Below are 13,814 nucleotides of genomic sequence, written 5' to 3'. Positions count from 1 at the left end.
GCCGCTACCAAAAAGGCTTTCTTCTAACTCAGACTAACCTGGAAGATGGCCCCTTAAACACGGCTGAACTGGCCACCTGGATACACACCATGGTAATATCACAACTAGACTACTGTAATGCACTACATGGGCCTCCCTTCAAGGTCAAGTCAGAGACTCCAGCTGATGCATAATGCTGCTACTTGATTATTTACAAGAGCTAGGCATTTTACTCCTATTCTACAGTCACTCCATTAGCTACCCATTAGTTACTGGGCTCAATTTAAGGTTTTGGCTATCACATAGAAAGCCCTTCATGGCCTTTGCTCATATCTGTAGGACCGCCTCTCTCCCTATGCTCTACCATTGCAGTTTCACTCATCTGAACAGGGTCTTCCACAGATACCAGCCTGAAAATAGACAGCCTCAACAACTGTCCATATATGAGGGTTCTCTGTATTGGCCCCCACCTTATAGAATGACCAGCCTGAAGAGGTCAGGAAAGTTCCCACTCCTAGTTTTCCATAAACCATGCAATGCTAGATTGTTCAGGAGGGCTTTTTAACTAAGGCAATAGGGCTGTGCTCTAAGGAAATGGTTCAGAGAGATGCTTTGATAAAGATACAAGGATTACCATCTATACTAGTGGGTAAGATGTAGGTAAGATCTAACTGGGTAGTTTCCACGTCGTTTAATAGAACACATCAAATGACTTATGTTTTGCTTCAGCAGTGTTTCATCTCTGTATTCTTGTATTTGAATTGCATGCTTGTTTTCAAATTTTTGCCCTGCATACTCTATTATATTGTTTATTGAATGTCCTAGGCATTAATCACCTGGACTTACACTGTGTAATCTGCTGGGGTCTTAGTGAGAAAGGCAGACTATAAACATTATAAATAAATGAATAAATAAATAAAAATTAACCAACACTACCCCCACAGTTGCCACTCTATCAAAGAACTTCACATCATTCCTCCCACAGATTTCCCTGGGATGTGTTCCTTTGACCTCTTGTTCATTTTTAAAAAGACTGTTTTGTGATGTAGGTCGAAACTTGAAACTGTGATTTAAAAGAATAAACACAACTCCCTCACATTCTTTTCTAAAATGAAGTCGTCACATCCGTATCACATGCAATGCTTTTTTTGTGGACTGTTACATGTGAGTATAATTTAAACACATAAACACTTAGGAGGGAATAATGAAACACAGACTTTCTATTTGGTTTGCAAAATGCCAGATGTCTACTCTGTGTGTGTGTGTTTGTTTGTGTGTGTGTATTTGTGTGGCAGCCCCATTCAACATTTTCTTTTTGATTAATGAAGATAAATGTGAAGGATGTTTTTCACTGACTGATACGAATGCTTAAATGTCTGCCTTGGGCACAAGTAAGATAAACCCTTGGAAACCAGATTGCTCTAGGAAGTACTATATAAATTGTTCTGTGCTAATTCGCTACATCAAGATAAAGTTACTGGCTAACACACATTGATATTGAGATTGGTGGAGGGGGGTGGTACTTGGTGAAACAATTGCCTGTGTGTTTTAAATATTATTTAAACCCAGCATTTACATTCCTACAGCAAGTAGAGTCCTGTTTTCATAACTTGTGAATAAGCAGACTAGTCCCAACCATGTGTCATAGTCTGCCAGATGATGGACAACAACCCCTCTGTTTTTGCAGAAGCAGGCAAGCAGCAAAAGCAGAAGGATTATTGGGCCCTTGGTAGACTGCCATGCACAGCTTAGTAGGTTGTGTGTGTTTGATGCAATGCTGAACTCTGAAGAAATGCAATCTGCAATGTATTTCCATCATAATTATAAGCAAGACATGTATTTCTTAAATCATTCTGGAATAGGGGTGAGTAATTTGACTGATAAAAATAGATTTAATCTATTGACAGGTCAATTATTGTCAGTCATTAATTTTATAAGTAAACCAAAATACAGAGGGATGCACCCTCACTGAGGACAACAATCTAATAATAATATGCATATATATATTGAAGTGTTTTTAGTCAATTTATTGAATCAATAATAATAAAGTGCTCTAGTGCTGTAGGTAAACTACTGCTGTCCCTGAATATTCCAACTCTACCCAACTCTACCAATAAATATAATAAATACATAAGCCTCTATAAATGCAATGATAACGATAAATATAATACAATAAATACAATGAATCTTGGTCGTTGTTTGTAGGTATATCGGATCTGGCTGATAGCCATTATCCTGTAACTCCTGGAGGTAAGTATATTGTAATGGCAATGTCCCATATAGTCAAAGAGTTTTCTCTTGTATTTTCACAGGTGATTGCAGGTTTGTGTACTCTGATGCCATGGGGCACTGCCCATCAATTTGCCACGCCCAACGAGCTGCTAGCTGAAGAAACTCGTTTTGTGTATCTTTATCAAGAGCGGCTGAGTAGGCACAAAGTTTATCCACGTATGAAAATCATCCGACATGAACAGAGGCTCATTGCCTATTGATGACCATTTACCATCAAATAATACCATTAATTTTATAAGAACAACCCCTCCCATTCTACAATAATTTAAAAGTTTGATATTTATATCACTTACTGAAAAATAACTTATCTTGAAACAATGGAATTAACTTTTTAAAACTAACTATAGTAAAGTGGTTTGAGAAAGAGTGTACCAAGGATGAGGAAAACATGGAAAGTGGATGACGAAGTATAATGTCCAAAAATAGTACTCCAGTTTGGTAGCAAGAAGCCAAGATTCTGAGAACAAGTGGGTGCCTCACATTTAATGAGTGAAGGCGTAACTGGGTGCTGATCTCAACCCACACTGCAGCTTTCACCTTGATACAAATGGGGGATATGACACTAGCATATCTGAAAATTTCCCACTGAACACCTTTGGACTACCTTGTATGTAAACAGATCATGCTGCATATGTCAAGAAGAGTATTGGATTTATATTTAGCAGTTGTTGCCCTAAACAAGGAAATATATACCTTTAAGTTTATTGCAGCAGTGAACTACAAGCAAAGTACTTCCAACCACATCCTGCTGTGCTCAGGTTTGGATAAATGTCAGCTCCAGTGAGAAGTCAGGGGCTGAAGTTGCAGTTTTTCTAGTTCATAGAAGAGAGTAGGAGATCTTGTGTGCTGCTGTTGCAAGTAAAACCCTCTTGTGAGCAGTGTTTTTGCACAAATTAGCCCCTTCATCTCATTGGAATTGACCATCTCAAATCAAGTCGTAGCTAGACTAGGATGCAGAATAAACTATTTAGTTCCCTGTTTTTATCAATGGCAGTCTGCAGGTCACTCCAGGAACATGTGAAGTGCTATACAGACACTTTCCCTGTTTTCAGATGAGAGCTGCCAATGCCCCAAATTTCTTTCATTGGAAAGTACTGATAGTGCAATCCTAAACACCCTTCTAAGGCCATTGAAATCAAACGGAACAGCAAATCAGGCTAAAGGATTGCCTTAAGGCATATATTGTAAAAACAGGTGAGGTAAAGCTTACTTCATAGGGTTAGCATGGCATGGAATGGACTGCTCCAGATCCTCAGGAGGTTTCTTTGCCTGTGCCACTTTTCACTATGCAGAGGGGTGGGTCATTGGGAACCATAGCATGGAAAACTCTATTTGGGCTCTGTTGGCTTGGTGGCCTGTATTCTAAGCTTATCTTGAAGGCTTGTAGCTTCTATCCCCTGTAGCCTGTAATACTTCAGAAGTTTAACTGAGCAGTTCTTTCAATAAATTTGTGGCCTTGTTAAACACAAGTTCATATCTTCCGGGGCTTCAGGGAAGAACTTCACTTGTTTGTGTAAAAATAAAACCCAACTCAGAGGCCTTCCTGGAGCAAACTTGTATGAATCATTTCATACATGACAAAGTCCTCATGTTTGTTGATGGACAACATGAGGCCTTTGCAACAAATTGTTCATTAGGAATTTTGGGTCACCCTTTTCTTTCCATGACAGTGGCATGCTGGCAGAAGTTGTGTCTGTCTCTCTCCTTGCTGTTTTTGTTTCCTTAACCTGCCCTGCAGAGCTGCTATGGCTCTGTTTGTGAAATCACTTTACTTATATGGCTGCATGTAAGTTTCACAGTGGAGTCATTACTGTTCCAACTGTGGTATGCTGAAGCCACTTCTACCCACACATGAGGAGAAAGAGGCACTCGTGGGTCTGGGAGGCCCAAAACTCCTACTGAAAATCTGGTATATAGATACCATATAGCCAAAGTTTTACCTGCTCATACTCATGCAGTATTGAATGTATATGGTGTAATTCTACATGTTATATATACATAATTTGACTGTTAAGGCTCAGTGAGAGGGAGTGTCTCCTAGGCAATTTGCAACCTTCCATATGTATAATTTGCAATTTGCAGCTGGTTGCTAGAAGTGAAATATTTATTCTGGCATAACCTTTTGTGAGTCAAAGCTCACTTCATCAAATGCACAGAGGGTACAATAAAAATAGCTGCTTTGTGTACATGATGAAGGAGCTCTGACTCATAAAAACATGCTGGAATAAATTTTGTTAGTCTTTAAGATACCACTGCACTTCTGTTTCACAGGATGAAACAAATATCCATATTTCATTCATTCATTGTGACAAGTGCACGGAGGATTTGGGGATAGCTGAGAATGTAGAGGAAGAGTGTCGAATGATCAATCTGGGGAGCCAGACAAGAGGAAAAATGGCGGCGGGGGGGGGGGAGAATTTGAGGCTGAGGAACAGCTAAAGGGGAAGGAAACTGCTCAGCCCATGAATGAAGCATAGCTATCTACAGTGTGTTCTTCTTTCCTACAGAAGGGAAGTGGGTAAAAACTTTTCTAGATCTCTTTTTCTATTATCAACTTTGGGTTTGCTTTCTGCTCTCATGGGGTGTTTGAATTGTTCAAATAATTCAGCAGAGAGAGAGAGCCCTTCCCTTCGGTGAAAGCAATGAAGTTTCTACCAAACACACGAGTGTTTCTCTCCTCATCCTTTACAACTATCCTAATAATAGTATCTAGAAGGGGGAGAAACGGAAATGAAATGAAAGAATCCTTTTCTCCAAACATACCAGCTTTGATTATTGTTCTTGTTGGCACTTGGGTGGGTCATGCTGAAACTGAAATAGGCACAAAAATAATTTTAACTACTGGGCAGCAGTTGCTAATGCTGGGACCCAACAGAATCAAGGAAGCGAGGAGGAACCGTTGTGTAGCATGCAATGTCAATTGCTTGCTGCTATGGAAAGTCAACCCCAGTTTTGATACAAAGTGCTTTAAACAAGACGGTTTACCAGCTACACTGACTATTTTAGCTCTTCCTGGTCCCTTTTGCATGGTGCAAATACTAGTTTCTGCTCACTGGAATTAAATGTTCTGTCAGTCTTGCCCGCATGCCCCCCTCCTTGACCACCACCACCACCTTAGGCTACCCAAAGGCAGGTGAGAACACTTACATTCTGTGCCCCAGTCAAATTCTGGTATGGTCAGTGGGTTCAAGTGGCCTTCCCTGGTGCAATACGAGTAGGGGGGCATGTATGTGTGTGAGTGCAAAGGCTCCTTCTGACAGGAGCAGTGTGGCTGCTCTTATGTGGCACTGCTGTACTATGCACAGTCTGGGGAAAAAGCAGTGCCTGTGTTATATATCACTTTTGTGTATTGCTGCCTCGGCAGAGTATTTTTATTTATTTATTGAAAGCATTTATTAACCACCATTCTACTTTGTAGGAACTCAAGGCAGCTTATAATATAAATAAAATAATCATAAAAGCACACGAAAATATCACTCAATAACCTAACTTGATTTCAGGTAGGTGTGACTTGCTTCCAAGTTGGCAGCCTAAGTGACTTTCCCAGTAACGCAAGAACCTGTGGTAGGGCTGAGTTTATTTCCTGAATGCCAAATGGGTCCCTTTGTCACAATGTCATCTATTCTTGTCAGCAGTTAGACATCTCAGAGGACAAATGGACTTCAGATTTGGCTGTACTGATGAAATTGAATGGCAATGCAATCCTAAACAGCATTACACCTTTCTAAATCCATTGAAGTCAACTGGCTTAGAAGGGTGTGGCTGTTTAGGTCACGTAGCCCAGATTACAGGCAACTCTGTCATTATTCAAATAGCCTTGCTGTTCCAGTGCAACGATGTGCTTTAAAGGACATGCTGCTTTAGTTCTTGGACATCATCTTTATGTTTCTACATGTAGTTACTTTCAGAGTTGCCAAAAACCTGGAGAAAAAGAGGCTTGATGTGTTGGCAGGTGAAGCTTTTCATAGAGTGGCTGTAAATAATATCATCTGCTAAATAACGTCTCTCTTAAGAGGGCAAGCCATTTTTTTCTACAGATTGTTGGCCCTACGTACTTGTGTTAGATCGTGGCATTTTCTCTGCTGAAAACGATGGAAGAAGTATTTTTAAGACAATTTTTTAAAAAACAAACCAATTTGGGTGTGATATTATCACCCCCATTACTGGAATGTGTTTAATGTCTTGTATGAAATGGTATTAGGGAGGCTCATGATGAGCTTAAGAGCCCCTGTCCTAAATACATATTTAATTCAAAGCTCAAGGAAACAAAGGGAGCCGAAGTGCAAAGCAGGGTGCTCAAAGTGAGCATGTTACTAGAGGCTAATATATTCATGCTGCAGTCCTATGTGCCCTCTTATTTAACTGGGAGTAAATGCTATTAAAATCAGCTGGACTTGATTCTGAATAAACATGCATAGGATTGGGCTGCAGGGATGAGCTGGACTCCCTCTTGCGCCAGCGGGAGAATTAGCCTGCCAGATTTAAAAGCCATCTGGAATGATACCTGTAATTAAGCTGACAATCCAGTTGTGGTCTGACTAGTCCACTCTTTTTTCAAGTTGTCTGGATACAATTGTCACTTCTGTTGGCTGGGCTAACAATAGTTTTGCATCATTCACTCCAGTGCTGTAAGCAACACTAGCAGAAAGGACAGAATTTGACAAGCGCTATGGATTTGCATACCATATTCATTTTAAAAAAAAAATCAAAATCTCATTAAGAATTATCAGCAAGTTTGTTTTGTTTTCCTGCAAACTTTGTTGTTGTTTAAATCTGATATGCAGATTTGGTTAATTTTATAGTAACATTTTGTGCATAATGAAAAAATGCAGCATCCACAATATGAACTGACTCCAGTCTGTCATTCTAGCCACTACACAACACTGGCTGCTGCAAGCAAGCTCTGCTGTCACAGTAGACAATCTCTTGGGAGTACATTAAATCTTATCAGCACTCAAGCCACAATATATAGCTAGAAACATTGTCGTCCTTGTTTCTGAAAGCATTTATTTTCTTGAGTGTTGTGTACTCAGAATCACAGGTACCCCAACTAAACTTCTGCTTTTCACTTTCATTCGATAGCCTCAGGAGATGTGTGCATCACTTGCTCTGCCTTCTGAGGCCTTCACAGTGAAGGATGGAAGAATGACAAGGTTGGGATGCCACCTTTTTGCTCCTGAGTCTTTTGCAATGGCCCTTATGATCTTTGTACATGGAAAAGCTTTGTTGGCTTCATTTCTTTATATCAGGCTGCTTTAAAAGGTACAGGAGTAAGAGCTTTAGAAAGCTGGCATCTTTAAGAATTCTTCATCAGTCCATCCGTCCATCCATCTGTTCATCCATCCAACAGTAAATCTATTACTGTTGGCAGATCAAGGGCCTAGTCTGCTTTTCTTAGTCTGTCCCCCTAAGGTTGCCATCTCCAGCTTGAGAAATCCCTGGAGATTTAGGGACAGTGCTTGTAGAGGGTTATGTTTGCGTAGAGTAAGGATCTCAGCAGGGATGTGATGCCATACAGCCCCCTCTGAAACAGCCATGTCCTCCAGAAGAACTTATCTCTCTAGGTCTGGAGATCAGTTGTAATTCTGGGAGAACTCCAGGCACCATCTGGAGGCTGGCAACCATAAATGGGAGGGAGATCAGCTGGGATATGATGCCATAGAGTCATCTCTTTGAAGTCCAATCTCTTCGACGGGAACTGATCTCTGTAGTCTGGAGATAGGGTTGCTAGGTATTTGAACCACAGAGGGTGAGTCCTGTCCCCATCTTCCATTGCCCATCCTCAGTCCAGTGAACAGGTGGAGGAAAATTGAGTGGGACAACATCACAGTTCCTTCCCATGATGCTGTAGGAATGGACCCAATCTTTATGATATAGAGACTGGGGAAATTCCTAGAGCATCACAGGGAAGCAGGGACATTACTTCAAGGTGATCACCCAGAGGTAATACTACAGCATCCATGATGCTTTCACCTCCCCAACTCTGGCTGCTAGTGTAATTCTAGGAGAACACTAGGCCAGAACTTGAGGATAGTAATCCTTCTGCCCACACCACCCCTTTCTTCAAACTGATGGCTGCTGGTTCCTATCACTATAAAGATGGCAAAGAATGTTTTCTAAACCTTTCTACCCTTGAAGCTGCATGTTTGATTGGGGGAAAGGGAGGCACTCATTTTACCCTGGCTCCCGGGTTTTTAGGTTTTGTGAAAGAAAAGCATGAGAAACAGAATGCCTTGCAACCACAAGCCCCTGGATTTACCCCTCAGTGCAGGTGTAAGGACAGCGCTAGCCCTGGTGCCCTGATAGCAATGGCTTTCCCATTCAGTACCAAGGATAATGACACATTTGGGTTCTACTACAATGTTGCCTGTAGTTCAGTGGTGTGTATGGTACCACACTGCTCAGCATTCTTCCAGCCTAAGAAGCTCTTCCTCCAACTTAAGTGGCTCTTCTTCCAGTGGGACAGCCATTTACATTGGAGGAAGGCTTCATATGTTGCTTTCTGTATTATGATATGCCATGCCTTAAACATTTTTGCTCTTTTTGTTCACATTGATACCCAGTTCTGTAATCCTAGTCTTACTGCACAAATTAATTGGAGTTCTCTGTTTCATGTCCTGTAATCCACTTTGAGCCTCAGTGAGAAAGGCAGGCTATAAATGAAGTAAGTAAATAGAATATGTACCATTACTTTACATGTTCACCTTAATTTCACTCATATGCAAGACAGCAAAGGCATGTACCCTGGGACACCGTAGAGGTAGAAGCTACAGCTGTCCGTTTCTAGTAACAAGCAGATTTTGCCCTCTCCAGCCCTGTGGTCCAGACCAAAGCCCGTTTGCTTTGCTCCCAATAGAATTTAATTAGTGTGGGATAATGAGAACTGAGCTAGCTCCTCTCTGCATAGTTCCACCTTTCATTTGTACAACCCTCAATTTTCCATTCTGTGTTTGAGGAAATGTTTGGAAAGAGTGACAAAAAGAGTGTTGGGGACTGGCTGTGATCTGAAGCAATATGACGGGTACTTGTTTAATACTACTCAGGCTGCAATCCTAGGGACGCTTTCCTGGGACTTAGTTCTAAGTAGCCCTGTTTAGGATTGTTTCCTCATGGCCACACACCCCTGCTCTTGTTCCCTGTTTCTAGTATACTGTAATCAAGATGAAAGTGATTAATTGTGGGGGTTTTGTTTGGTATGCAGGATTGTGCTTCCTCATCTACTATTCAGTTTGATGTTGTTTACTTCATTGTTTTAAACAGAATTGGGAAATGATTTGGGTTTTTTTTTTTAAAAAAAAAATGACGTTTGGCTGGCAGTGAGAATCTCCCGACAGCTGTAATGTTTCAAAGCTCCCTTAGTTGCAATAACCCTTTGGTTTGCTGCGGAGTGCAAGTTTATAAGCTACATCAGCAATAAGTAAAGTAATTATTTAAAAAGACTTTCAAGTGGGATGTAACTTGAAGTGCCAGGTGCTTTGTTTCAAAGAGAAAGGAGGAAGAGGAAAAGGAAGAAAAGAGAACTTTAAATGCTGTAAATTTTTTATTAAAAAAAAAAACCATGAAAAGTCAAGACTGTTTATTAAGACTGATCATTCAACACTTGTTTTAATTTTGAAGCACTCTTTAAATTAAAAAAAGTGATTTAACACCAGCTTACAATTCTTTTTAAAGAGTGCATGGTGTTACAGATAAAGAACAAATGCAGAAGAATAATATGTGATATAGTGATATAGTGATTAGAATGTCTGAAAAGGACCAGGGAAACAGAGAACAAGGGCAGAGGCGTGTGAGACCATGTGGGAGCAATCCTGAGACCAGTTTTTCATTTAGCCATGGGTGCTCCCTAGTTGACCTTGGGCCTCTCTCAGAGTAACCTACCTCACAGGGCTGTTGTGAGGAAAAAACAATCAAATCAGTACAACTAATTCAGGTGCTGGGGAATATTTGTAGGTGATATGAAGCGATTTCAATGCTTGCCATGTTGTAGATCCAAGATTTAAAAAAGAAAACCACAGAGTTCCAGCAGCCACAGTTTTCATGTAATGTATAGCAAAACTGGAGTCAAGTGAGGAACTCTCCATGAATGACCTAGATGGAAACACATCAGCAGATGAGTGCTGAGTATACATTTTCCTAGGCTAAAAAACTAGATCATGGAGTCTAGTCTCCATCCAGTCCCACTGTATTAGTGTCCAATACTGTATTAGTGGAATGTTTGGATCCACCTCTTTATTCTTAAGTAGATGGAAATTATGGTTTGGATCCTATGGACAAGTCCTATGCATGCTTGATAGTCTCTGTTACAGAATGTGCATCTTTTAAAACTTCCCTTTGTTCAAGACCAATGGTTTTCCATAGACCATAGTGCACATGGAAGTTTTAGCGGAAGAGGAAAAATACTCCATGGCAAAGACTGTCTAGTGTGCATGGAACTTGTTCATAAGATCCAAATTCCAAGTATTTTAGAAGGGTGTAACTCTGTCTAGGATGGCAGAGTGAAGTTAGCAGTGACAATAGTATAGTAATACTCGTGAATACTAACAGTACTCAGAATTCAATTTTTTTTCAGTCCTTATGGTGTACAAGTAAGCTGAAATTGTATTTTATCATGTAAGGAGATGGGCCTTACATGACAGTGGTGTGAAGGGAAGGCTGTCCAATGATTCATAACTGGTGGGTTATTGAATGAAGGTGTTGCACATCTGCCTTTTCAGAGATGTAGCCACCAGAAGGCATACCAAGTTCACCCTTCGCTCCTGCAGAGGCCTCAGACTGGAAAGGGAGGGGGGTTGAATCTTCACCCTGGTCCATCTCTTCCATTAGGGACTCTTCTGTCACTCTCCTGCTCTTCTCTCTGAGCTAGCTCCACGAGAAAGGAGTAGCTCTGATTGTATAATCCTTAGCTCTGGGCTAGAGGAGCTTAAATAGCTCCCCACAGTCCCTGCAAGTCCCTCACTTTTCCTCTGGTTTGTGGGGACCCAGCCATTCCTGAGTATTGCCTCCCATCCCTAGAAAAAGCTTGGGATCAGTCTGCGCTCCCTTGAGGTCAACTTTGCTCTGGCCTCTTCCCTGGCTTGATCATCAAGCTGTCTTTGGGCCACAGAAGTGGGGCTTTGCTTTCTGGCCTGCCAGTCCTTGAAGCCACAATGTTTCCAGCTCACCATCCACTTCTGCCACCCCCACCCCCCAAAGAAAGACCACTGGCCTCGCCTCTGGAGCTGTAGATGAGCTGCAACCTTGCACTGAACTAGCCAGAAAATTTGGTTGTTCTCAGTGCTGAACCTCAGTGGTGTGACTACACAACAAGAAAAATTGAAACACATTCCACATATTTGAGAATAACTAAAGGTATGTATATATGTTTCTCTTTAGACTGTTAAGTGCAGTGTAATTTCATGTATTTATATCTCTTGTTGGTAGTTATTGTATAATTGTATGATATATTTTTCTAATAGATTTTTCATTTTTGGTATTTGTTGGTTGGGTATATTTTCCCCTTTGTCTTTTACACTTTTTTGCAGATAGTCTGAGGGGTTTCCTTTTGCTTTATTTGATTTGCTGTAGGTAAGCTCCATTTCCCCTCTTAGCTCCACTGAGGGCTGTGGCCATGTTCAGCCATCCCACCTTTAGGGTGGTTGGAGTACTAGTGTGGGAGCCCCAGTCTGGTCTGGCTCTGGACCTATAACAAAGAAATTTAAAATGCAGTAACTGATATGGTATAGGGTTTCTGTTCTTAATTTGCTCATCTCTCTGTCCCCTGCCCTCTCCTAATCATTATTCCTTAGAGATTTACCCATGTTCAGTTTCACAGCATAAATTCAGGTGTGTGTCTAAGTTTCATGTTTTCAAGGGAAGTCAGAGAAACCAAAGACTGAGAAGTAGTTGGCAAAGCTTACAGAAGTGACTATAATCATTGCATGTTTGCTTAGTTATATTTGTTGGATGTTGCTAGGCTGGAGCCAAGTGTTGATAATGATCTCTGACTCATATTTTTCATGATAGGTACCCATGCCAGTGCCCCTGGCCACCACTTCCTGCTTATAAAGTAGGAACTATTGCAGGAGGCGAAGGCTCCTATTTATCAGCTGCCTAATGCAGCAGCTTACTCCTTTCATTGAGTTTTATTTAATCTATTGTTAAAAGATTTTGATGCAGTTTTTATTCCCTGGTACCAGTGGTACCAGAATTGCCCAGTGGTACCCAGTGGTACCCAGTGGTACTCTCTTATATGCATCAATTGCATATAAGAGAGGTTAGCCTCTTAAACTTCATTTAAGATAAAATGGAGATTCCCCCTTCCATAAAGCTTTTAGAAAATCATTAATTTCCTCCGAAGACAATGCCAATAGAAATATTTGTGCAGACCAAGCCTACTGTAATAACTAAATCTAGATCCTTATTTGGATAGCTATGGGCTACAAACACATTTTCAGAATGTGTTTATGTGAATGTGTATCTCCACCCTGTGACCAAAAGAAGAAATGCAGCATATGGCTGTTTCATCTGCAAGCCTCCAGAAAAAATAAATAAATCTATTTAACTTGCACGTACTAGCCTGCCCATTATTAATATACATATTAAATAGATTTTATTCTCAACTAAAAACAAACAGGATTCTTTGTGGCACTTAAAAGACTCACATATTTTTATTCCAACATAGTTTCATAGGATATAGAACTATTCTGGAATAAGAATGTGTAAGTCTTTTACATGCCACCAGGACTCCTGTTTTTTTCCCATTGAGAATAAAAGCTATTTAACTTGCATATTCTATTCTATGGATCAATCTTCCCAGATACAAAGGCTTATACATTCAAGGGAAGAGGGAGCTAGGCTGAGTGCTGGAGTTAAAACCCCCCAAAACAAAACACTTTCAGCATAGTCCCAGAGTTACTGCAGTTTAAGTCTATTGAAATTAGTGGGCATAAACTGGAATAACTTTGTTTAGGATTGCACTGTTTGTCTTTTAGATGCTACAAGCCTCCTGTTTGTTTTCACTTGAACAAATACAGCCACCCCTCTGGAATTCTCTAGTATTGTCCTCATGGTTCCTTCCATTAAAAAAGGAGTAACTACAAGAAAACTAGAATGTAAAAGCATAACCAAATACATCCAGTTTCACAACACTAGGGCTACTTTCACATACACCGGATAATGTATTTTCGATGCACTGTTCGCGATTGTTTGCAAGTGGATTTTCTTGTTTCACACAGGAAAATCAAGCGCTGAAGTGCATTGACAGCACTGCATTATTGAACGTATGAAAGTAGCTTAGGAAGTATGACTAGGGCAAGAGCATCCTATAAAAGTCTGAGAGTTTTGCATGGCTGTAGTGATTTATTTGTATAACCTTGTGATAGCCTGAGTTCCCTTGACAACTATTCTAAAAGCGCCAGTATGTGTGCATGATGATTTGCCTCAGTATCTGAGTTACCAGTACATAAAGCAGTAAGCCAATATGCAAATTGAACTTGTTTGGTATCTTTTTGAGTAGTTCATTTTAATCACTGTGCCAGAATGCTGGCCTGTGTTCTTGATCCAGA

Source organism: Eublepharis macularius, chromosome 5 (genome assembly GCF_028583425.1).
Source record: "Eublepharis macularius isolate TG4126 chromosome 5, MPM_Emac_v1.0, whole genome shotgun sequence".
NCBI lineage: Eukaryota > Metazoa > Chordata > Lepidosauria > Squamata > Eublepharidae > Eublepharis > Eublepharis macularius.
The sequence above is the reverse complement of the archived record's forward strand: the minus strand, read 5'-3'. Positions refer to the sequence as shown.